The sequence below is a fragment of the Lygodium microphyllum genome, chromosome 4, assembly GCF_053477565.2.
Source record: "Lygodium microphyllum isolate KBCC chromosome 4, Lygodium_microphyllum_v1.1.10, whole genome shotgun sequence".
Classification (NCBI taxonomy): Eukaryota; Viridiplantae; Streptophyta; class Polypodiopsida; order Schizaeales; family Lygodiaceae; genus Lygodium; species Lygodium microphyllum.
The window spans coordinates 60,461,997-60,472,805 of NC_141138.1; the positions used below are offsets into that span (position 1 = coordinate 60,461,997).

A 10,809-nucleotide genomic window follows, 5' to 3' on the forward strand; every position below is an offset into this window, starting at 1 on the left:
AGGTGAAAATCCATTTAAGACTCTTGTGGTCCGTTATTAAGGAAAATTTATTACCTAGCAAGTAATGTCTCTAAAGTTTGAGAGCTTGGATGCCAGCCAATAGCTCTAGATCATGGGTAGCTTAATTCCTTTCATAGCTCTTCAATTTTCTTGAAGAGTATGCTACGGGATGACCTTCTTGCATAAGTACACATCCTAAAGGAAGTGCGCTAGCATTAGTTACCACTTCAAACTCCTTACTAAGATCAGAAAGTTTCAGGATGGGTGATGATACTAAGCTTTGCTTTAGTTGGTCAAAGCTAGTCTGTTCAGCATGTGACCATACAATTGTTACTTGCTTCTTTAGTAGATGAGTCAGAGGGGCTGCAATCAAAGCATAATCTTTGATGAAAATTCTGTGTCACCCTATCAACCCAACAAAACTACGTATTTCTTTGACAGAAGTTGGTGTTGTCCATTCCAGAACATCTCTGACCTTAGTTGGATCTATTGAAATTCCTTTTGTTGATACCATGAATCCCAGATATTCAATCTGTCACTTGAAAAATGCGCACTTCTTCTTCTTAGCATAAAGCTTGTGTGCTCTCATTGTTTCAAGAACAATGCGAAGCTGGGGTTCATGATCCTTTCCCTGTTTTGAGTAGACTAGGGTATCGTAAAAAAAGACGAGTACGAAGTCATCAAGATAGGGCCTAAAGATATCCTGCTTTAACCTGTTGAAGGTAGCAAGAGCATTCATCAGCTCGAATGACATCACTAGGAATTCGAAGTGTCCATACCTTTTACTGAATGCAGTCTTCGGAATATCTTCTTCTTTGATCCTTATCTAATAATATCCAGATCTAAGATCTATCTTTGAGAATATCTTCGCCCCTTGAAGACAGTCAAGTAATTCATCTATTCTTGGAATGGGGTATTTATTTTTTATGGTTGCTTGATTCAACCCTCTGTAGTCAATGCATAGGCGAAGCATTCCATCTTTCTTCTTTTGGAACAACACTAGAGCTCCCCATGGTGAACTACTAGGACGAATGTAGCCTTGATCTAACAGTTGCTTGAGTTTCTCTTTTAGTTTGATAGCTTCTAGGATGGACATCTTATATGGCCTCTTTGCGACCCGTGCAGCTCCTGGCACAAGTTTGATTTCGTGGTCGACTTCCCTTTGGGGAGAAAGTTCCATCAGATCTTCACAAAATACGTATGCGTATTCCTTTAACCATGAAGGTTCTTTTCTAGATTCTTGATTCTGATCTAGCTTATTTAGTTTAATCAGATAGACATGTAGACCCTTTTGAACACATTTTATTATCAGTGTTACTTTTGCCAACTGTATTTTTAGCTTCCCAGCCTCACCTTGAGTCGTGACTTGTGCCCCTTCATAATTGCGGAAGGAGACTTGACCCTTCCCACAGTGGATGTGGGAATCACTGGCTATTATCCAATCCATTCTGAGTAAACATTCGTCGACACCTAGGTTCATTACCTTAAATCTCATAGAGGTTGGCTTTCCACCCAGTAGGAATTTCACCATAGCAGTTTGCCTAGTACAAGTGACCTCACGACCATTTGGTAATTCCACAAGTAAGGTAGGTGCATCTATCGTGGCTATCCCTAATCTTTTTGCATAGATTGGTGATGTAACATGTCCAATTGACTACTTGTGGGACACATCTTAGTAGCCCATCGGGAGGGGGGTCTAGAAAGCGCCACATGGCACTCGCAAGGAATGTCACAGGGTTTGCGATCTAGGTCTTCGTCTGCCCTGAAGCGGAAGTATCCGGCCGTTCCCACTTAGGACCGACATGAAGTCAGGGTTTCTTTCTTATCAACCAAGTCTCTAGGAAGTAGCCAGCATCGAGCTCTAGATGACCCACTTTGAGTAGGAACAACAGAGTCGAAGCAGACATATGCTCTTGGTTCATAGAGAATGGGAAACGAGAGGGATGCACTGCTCAACCTCTCTACCCATAGGGCATAGTCCCCTTCCGGTCCCCTAAAACAACATGAATCGGGTTCTAAACAATACCTAAAGTCATGCGATGGTAAATCCTTGTGAGAAGCCTCCTAGTTCTCTGGGACCACCCAATCGTAGGACGGACCCGTCGGGGGATTCCGACCACCGACTTCCCTTGATAGCTTTAGTTGTCTAATTAGGTCTTACCACATTTATGTGCGACATTTAAAATCAACTTGACTAATTAAGCCTTTTAGGACAGAGTTCATTCATGTAATTCACCAAAAAAAAAAAAAAGCAGTTATTTTATCAAACAAGTTCCTTAACTTATCTTTAAGTTAATCTTTGTCTCCTACCCATGCAAGAGAATTATGTATCCCTTCTGTCCAACAGGAGTACCCAATCCAAGTCGCATGGCACAAAAATTTCCATCCTTATCTAGAATACGATCTTCCAACGTCCCAGACATTGCACTCACGGGGATCTCCAACTCCATTCTGGATAGGCAAGGGGTGTCCAGAGCTCCACCTGACCCACAAGCGGTCTAGGAGTGAGATGCCATTTTCATAGTTGGCCTTTTCACCACTCGACTATCAGCTTGTGAATCGAGCAGTGCCCTCTCGGGATAATCTGCGATGTGATCTTGGAAATGATCCATGCGTGCAAAATATCATTCCTTAATTAATCCAATTAAAATTCAAGCACAATCAAAGCAATCAGCCCTAATATCATATTCTAGAAAAACATTCATTTACTCCCATGGCAACTTGTCATTACAGACCCTTGCTATGCATTTGCCATCAACACAAGCCTTGGAATATTTATCCAAATCACAATGCAACAATCCCTTGATTGAAAGAAAAACATTTAGGGTGTTGTTAAACCAACCAATAAAACTAATTGTATTTTTCCCAAACAATACAATAATAGATGCAACAATAATTCCATCGCATATTCGCTCTCCTCCTTGGGGCCAAAGAGTAGAATTTACTTAATATTCCCTGCTTTAGCCTAAGGAATATGCTAAAGGTTCCAATACTATACATGACGTAAGTCCTATCCTTCCAATGCAAATTAATCAATCTAGCAAGAGCATTTATGCCTCTTCTCTAAGTGACAATTATCTTTTAGCATTTTCCTACTATGCAATATTTTTTCTTGGCTTTATCTTCCTTTCTCCTAAGGCAAGGAGTCGCATGTCATGGATGTAAAGTTTACATAATCTCTCCCATGTATGTACCGTGTATATGCATTTGCGAACTTTAAAGAATATTATCCTCGGTAAAGATTAATCAAAGACTCATCAATGCTCAATACTTTAGTGTCCCATATGTTGCTTATGCTATACATGGATTCATCACATAGCAACTAGGTGCAATTTAACTCCCTTTGATACAAGCACTTCACAAACTTCATCTTTGAATATTTGAGATGTGATTTATCCTTTTCAATGACCTATTCTAGCACCACAAGGTACGGAGCCTAATGTATCTCTTGTGAGCATTAAAACAAGCATCTATCAATTTGAAAATACATTACTTACGACCGGTACCGCAATTGGATTGATAGTGATGCTTTTGCTCGAAGCTCTGTTGCTGGTTGTAGGATTGCTATCGTCCGCAAGTAGACTCAAGAGATTAAGAAGATGTAATAGATTTGAGATGAAAGAGCGTAAGAGAAGATGGTTAAATTGAGGATTGAGAAAGAGGGAAATTGTCTAGCCTCTCGGGGTAACTCTTCTCTCTCTCTCTCTCTCTCTCTCTCTCTCTCTCTCTCTCTCAAGCTCCCTCTCACAATCTCTTGGAGGGGTATACTCTCTCTGATCTCCCTCTCTCTTGCAGCCTTTCGAGGTCTCCTTATGCTCTCTTGTACCTCCCCATGCCTCATATTTATAATGAATTAGAGAGGAGGGGATAAGTCTGAGAACAAGAGTGGAGGGGCTCTTAGAAGACTCAGTGATCTGATGCTTAGATCATAAATCTGATGGTTGCATTGGCTCCAAAAGGGGGGTAAAACTCCAAGGCACTTGCTTAGAAAGCTCTTAGTTCACTCCTTCTTCTTTTCTATGTTCAAAGTGTTGTCTACTGCTTGTAGACTACGATCGCGGCGCATGCAATTTCACAAATCACTTTTCTTTATTTTTCTTTTTATAAATTCTCCAAAAATAACTAAAACATCACTTGTCTTTTCTTTTAAATGACTTTTAGTTCTATCTTTTTAGGATAATATCTAAACTATAATATTTCCCTCCCCCCAAGAATCTAATATTTTTGGACCATCCAAGCTATACACATTAATACTAGTGATTAATATGGCTCCCAAGTCCCGTTTACATTGTACTTTTCATGAAAGGTGGCTACGGTCCTTATCAATCTGAGAAAAAATGGCTCCCAAGTCCCATTCACATTGTACTTTTCGTGAAGGGTGGCTACGGTCCTTATCAATCTGAGAAAAAATGTCAAATTTACGACTCTCAATTTAAAAATATATATATTTTGAATTGAATGAAAATTATTAGCTATTAATGCTAGTTAGTTTTTACCTTAGTTAGTCTTTAGTTAGTAGTCCTACTAAATTATTAATTGACTAACTAACTTTTGAACTAACCAACTAACTTTTATTGCGTGAAAATATTACAGGTGAGATGAAGGAATGTGTGCTGCCACAGTCAATCAAGGTTTTGAAGCTTTTACCTTGATATTCTGATGGAGTTTGAATCACCGAGAATTGGCGATTTGGACCCTTCTTGTGAAGAGTAGCGTAAACCGTTGCCCTCTCCATGTCAGCATCCATGGATGGATCTTCTTCATTGTCCAGCTCCTTGGTGAAAACACTAGAGGTTCTCCCTCTGGCCATAATGGTGGTTCCTTGGCCATGAGTAGCTCTATTTTGACCTTGGAATTGCCCCTGGCGATGCCCTTTGCTAAGCTTGGGACACTCCCTCTTGAAGTGTCTGGACTCGTTGCAATGGAAGCAACGTGGGTTGGAAGCATTTCTTTGTGTTGGAACAAAGTTGTCAATAGCATTGGCCCTAGCTTTCTTTCTTTGGCTTTGATTCTGACCCTGTGCTTTCTTAGTCTGAGCCTTAGACATACCCTTATTCTGATCTTTGTAAGGCCAAATCTTGTCATTCCTTGGTTTGGTCTGCACCTCCTGTATTATTAGAGCAGCTTGAATGAGTGCATCTTGTAGGTCCGTTGGGTGCATTGATTCCAATCAAGTGTTTATGGGTGGATTCTGTTAGCTATATATAGTTTGTCTATATATAGCACCCCTGTTAGCTATATATAGTCTGTCTATATATAGCACCCCAGGTTCCCTCTATATGTTTCTATCATGTGTGCTTAGTTGACACACTTCTGGGGTTCCACTTCTGGTGTCTCATATCTCTCTTCTCTCCTCTCTTCCTTTCATCTCTCGTCTTCCTTGCAGTTTCCAACATGGTATCAGAGCGCACAAATACGCCCAAGCCATTGTGACCTCAAATTGCCCCGTCCTGAACTTCAGACCAGTCTACGCGTATTGCTCTTGCCATGGATCCGCAAGAGCAGCACTCAAACGCAACTGCTCCCGAGCCTGAGCATGCCGATGGAGGCAGCACTCCTCCCGTTCCTGCAGCGCAATAGGAAGAGATGCCGCATGATCCTGTCTTCGGCGGAACCGAAGAAGAAACCTCGATTCCAGTGGCCGTGGTGTCTGTTGCTTTTGCTGCGAGTGGAGCTGAAAGTGCCGGCAATGGCGAATGGAGAACACTCGGTGGTGCTCTCTGGAGAAGGTGGATTGGCCCGAGAAGGCAGCTGCCGTAAGGAGTTTCATGATAGATCGTGGTGTGCAAGTATCCAATGTGCTCCACAAGCTGTTTGCCAAGATCGAGGACCTTGACCAAGGCGTCTTTGAGAAAGGCTTAGAGGCCATTGATTGCCTCCTCCCCATCCAACAGGAGAATGATTCTTTTGCAGAGAAATCTCTGGCTATGGAAAGAGAGGAGGAAAAAGATACTTCTCTCAAGATCAAAGGTAGAATCACCTTTTTCTCCATGTCTGGTTGTGAAGATTGTCGAGTTGTGCGTCAACTCCTTCGTAAAAAGTGCCTTCCAAAGGTAGAATCACCTTCTTCTCCATGTGTGGTTGTGAAGATTGTCGAGCTGTGCATCAGCTCCTTCGTAAAAAGTGCCTTCCCTTTGTGCAGATCAATGTTGATATTTACCCCAACAGAAAACTCGAACTTGAGGAAAGGACAGGACATCCTCCGTACCACAAGTCTTCTTCAATTAAGTTTTCGTTCGTGGCCTTGCGGAGCTCAAGGCTATGGAAGCTTCTAGAGAGTTGGATGAAAAGTTGAAGCACATCTTTGAAAATGAATGGCCAGCAATGGCTCCCCTGCCTCCTGTCACTCCCGAGAATGATGATCCTGTTATGGAAAATACAGATGAATTGGCAGAATTGGCTGAAACTCTGATGGAAAAGGTGCAAATCAAAGATAGATTTTACAAAATGCGTTGGTTTAGCAAGTGCTTTGTAGGGTATGAGGATGTTGACATTTTGGCAGAAGAGCATAATTGTGAGAGAGAAGACACTGTTGAAAGAGTCAAAGGTTGTGAATGTATGCAAAAGCATATTACATATGTGTATACTGCTGATGGATGATCTCTACTACTCTTATAAGGTTGTTATCCTCTCCTTTGTTGGTTTTTCAGACATGGTAAGCATTGAGTAGATATTGGATGATGATAAGGGGTTGCAGACAAAATCTGAGTCAAAGGTTTCAATGCATGCAACACCATATTTATACTGTTGCCAGATCTCTACTACTCTTAAGAGTCTTTGCAGAGGTCAATGGTGAGTGGTCAACTTCTCTATTTTGAATTATATTGTGGACTTTACTTCAAGTTTTTAGTGCATGATCTAGTCATATACACAAAATGCTTCAATTTCAAAGTTAGGATCAATGAGCTTGAACCCAAAGTAGGCCAAGACATGGAGGTGTGCCTTCGGAAGATTACTCTTGCAATATTCGAACAATATGCATAAGATGATGGCAAGCGTATAGATTATAAAGGCATCTCATCAAGTGAAGAATTCAAAAGGTATTTGAATCTAATACCATAGTTGCAATGGATCGATTTGCTTGTGAGGTTCTTCCATTTTATTTCAGCTCCGAGGAAAGCTTCCACGTTGTTGTCAACAACATACACAGTCGGAAGCACTTGCTAGATTGCCTGTATGGCATTGCCACTCAAGGCTTATATTCTTTCTAGCTGATGAGGGTCTATATTCCAACTGATGACACATTATTTCTTTTATATTCTTTCCAGCTGATGAGCGTCTATATTCCAGTTGATGACACATTATTTCGTTTATATTACTTCCAACTGATGAGCGTCTATATTCCAGCCGATGACACATTATTTCATTTATATTCTTTCCAGCTAATGAGCGTCTATATTCCAGCTGATGACAAATTTTTTTATTTATATTCTGTTCATGGGGCCCCACATGTATTATGTTGTCTATAGAGCGGCATCGCGAACCGTCTCTATAGACCTTGTGTTGTTCTAATGTCACTGTAACGTTTTTCTTTAAGTTTTGATGTGAGAGATATACTGCTTACATCCCAAGTTCAGTTGCAGGACTTTCTTGGAGATTTTATCTTTTGCAGTGATGTAGCTCCTAAGTGATGTAGCTCCTTCTCCATTGATGTTGTAATTCATGAGTGATGTAGCTCCTTTGATGCCTACGAATAGGCTCTTGTAAGTTCAAATCTCCATTGATGTTGTAATTCATGAGTGATGTAGCTCCTTTGATGCCTATGAATAGGCTCTTGTAAGTTAAACTTTGTAATTTTATATTTTGAATATTAATATAAAGGTAGGCCTATATAGAGCTGTGGGTTTTTCCCTTGAGCCCCCAAGGGTTTTTTCATCCATAGTAAGGGACCTTTATTTGAGCAGGGGTGTTAGCTATATATAGTCTATCTATATATAGCACCCTTGTTAGCTATATATAGTCTGTCTATATAAAGCACCCCAGGTCCCCTCTATATATTCCTATCATGTGTGCTTAGTTGACACACTTCTGGGGTTCCACTTTCGCTGTCTCATATCTCTCTTCTCTCCTCTCTTCCTTTCGTCTCTCGTCTTCTTCGCAGTTTCCAATAGATTCAACCCAACACAGAATTTTGACACCTATTGTGTTATATCCATTGGGGGTGCATACTTTAGGAGTGAACCAAACTTTGAATAATATGCTTCTAGGGATAATCCTAGCTGCTTCAAGTCATAGAATTCATTCATCTTTTGTGTGCGGTAGGTAGGTGGCAGATACCTCCCTTGTACAGTTTCCTTAAGCTTATCCCAAGTGACTGTCCCTTCGATATCGCTTGGTGTCTGCACCACTGTTTCCACGAAAGTCTCACTTCACCTGTAAGCTTAAGTTTGGCGAGCATGGCTTGGTTAGTAGGTGTAGTTCTTGCTGCCTCAAAATAGTCCTCCATGGACTCAATCTAGATCTCGGCATCGGCTTGAACAGTCCTTCCCTTGCCATCAAAATCGGGTGGCTTCATTTGTTTGAGAAGGAATTTCTTCTCTTGAGCCATAGTTGGACTTAGTGCTGGAGTCGGATTTGAAACCTGCGCTTGGGGTGGCATCTGGATAATAAGATTCTTTATGTTAACATCCTATCATATGTTTCCATATTACATTAATATGAATAGCACAGCTTTTTAGCTAAGTGATTTAATCACTTAACACCTTAGCTAACATTTATGATCAAGATAGACAATTGTAAAAAGTCTTATGTATTAATGAGGTCATAACCCTTTGAGTACATTTATTTTGGATAAGTAGGACAGGCTGATTGATACATCAGTTTGGGGAAAATAGGATTGTGTTACAATCGGCTACAAGGACAAAATAATAATATAGAGTGGGGTCATGGATTTTCAGGAAACAGTAAGTCATAAGAAGCTTGGGGTACCCATTCTTCTCATAGCGTCCTAACACTTTGATTCTGTCCAGCAGAGATTACCCGGGTCATTTCTTCATAGACATACTTGTTTTGCTTGACTTGCCGACTGCTAACATGCAAAGTTGCGTTTACGTGAGCTTTGACAGAGATGAACAACTTCACAATCTTTAAATCCTCCATCCACTTGATTCTCTTCAAGTTGGTCTGAAGGTACGCGAGTCGGTGGGCTGCTATATAATATATTCTTGAGTCTCCCGTCCATCTCCACTTTGCATACAGGGGTGAAGGATTATAGATGCAATCCAGAATATTCATCATGCCAAGCCTCTCACGATAATTCAAAGCATGCATTGCAGTCATGAATATGACCTGGAACACCAAGAACTTGCTCCATGCTTCGGGACTCTGCAACCCATCATCCATAGGTGAGTAAAGAAATGTTTTCAATAGAAAAGGCTGCTCTATTCTACTCACCTTCCCTGTTTATCCCCTTATCCCCTTTAATTTTCCTCTATTAAGTTCCCTTGTAATCTTTAGATTTTGTTGGTTTGCTCTGATACCATGTTCTGATGCCAACTGTAACGTCTCCGCTCTTCCACTTGTGGGACATGTCTTAGCAGTCCATCGGGAAGAGAGTCTAGAAAGTGCCACCTAGCTCTTGCAAGGAATGTTACAAGTTTTGCAATCTAGGTCTTTCCGAGTCTTCCCCGAGTGGAAGTATCCGGCCATTCCTACTTAGGACCAACCTGAAGTCACGGTTTCTTTCGTATCAACAAAGTCTCCAGGAAGTACCTAGCGTCGAGCTCCAGATGAACCACTTTGCATAGGAACAACAGAGTTGAAGCGGATTTATGCTGCACTTGGTTCATGGAGAATGGGAAACGAGGGGGATGCGAAGCTCAACCTCTCTGCCTATAAGGCATAGTCCCATTCCTCTCCCCTAAAACAACATAAATTGGGTCTCTAACTCTACCAAATCTAGGTCTTCACAGTTTTGTTATCATGTCTTTTGAGAAAAGTTCTGAGTTAAGTGGGACCACCGTTCTAGAACACGGACCCAAGTCACGTCCACCGCACTTTCCTCGGTTTTCTTAGTTATCTAATTATCTATCACATTATGTTTGACATACGAAAGCAGCTCCCTTAATTAATCAATTTAAACACAGGTTCCTTCACGTAACTTAGGCACTAACACAAAAACAATGTCAAGCAGGCTCCTTTTTCAAATATCTGATCTTTATTTATCATAGTTCTAGAATACATCAAGTATCATGCCCGAAGGCTATCCCAGCAATCAACAGGATTGCTACTCCAAGTTTCGCCCGTAGACTAGTACACAGGCCTCAAGATCCCATCTCAAGTCATGTAGGCCTCTTGTGCAAGATCCGGAGGCAACGAATTTACAACCAGAGCATCCCCTGGCACCCAAGCATCCTCCTACTCCAAGCACCACCCACGGAGAGACCTCTCATGGCGGGTTCGGTCCATGTACCCGGCGCGGCTAACAACCCCCTTGGATAGGTCCAGGCAGGCAGTTGGGGGTAACTGAACTTGCCACTCCCTCCAGGCTTTTAACCTGAAGCATTAAGCATTTTGCCTTGAATTATTTCCTTGAGCAAAGAAGTTCAAACAATGTACCTAAGTGTACAATCATGATCATTTTAGTGGTCATTCGTACAACCAACTGCTAAGGTGTGATTCCTTATGCTCCGAGCATTCCATCCTAGATTATTCTCGACTTGGCGAGATTCCAAGGGCTTGGCAAGATAGGTTGCTTGTTTCTCCTTTTTCTTTAGGTTAGGGTTTGTACCCTACCAACCTAATTATCGTTACCTTAGGTTTGCTTGTAAAATAGATCACGGACAACCCCGTCGCCCTCAGTTGGTTAGC

At 41.4% G+C, this 10,809-nt stretch overlaps 1 pseudogene; it reads left to right on the top strand.

The window, feature by feature from the left end:
- The first annotated feature begins 5,696 nt into the window (after window positions 1-5,696).
- Window positions 5,697-7,167, top strand: LOC148037089 (uncharacterized; annotated as a pseudogene).
- The last annotated feature ends 3,642 nt before the right edge of the window (window positions 7,168-10,809 follow it).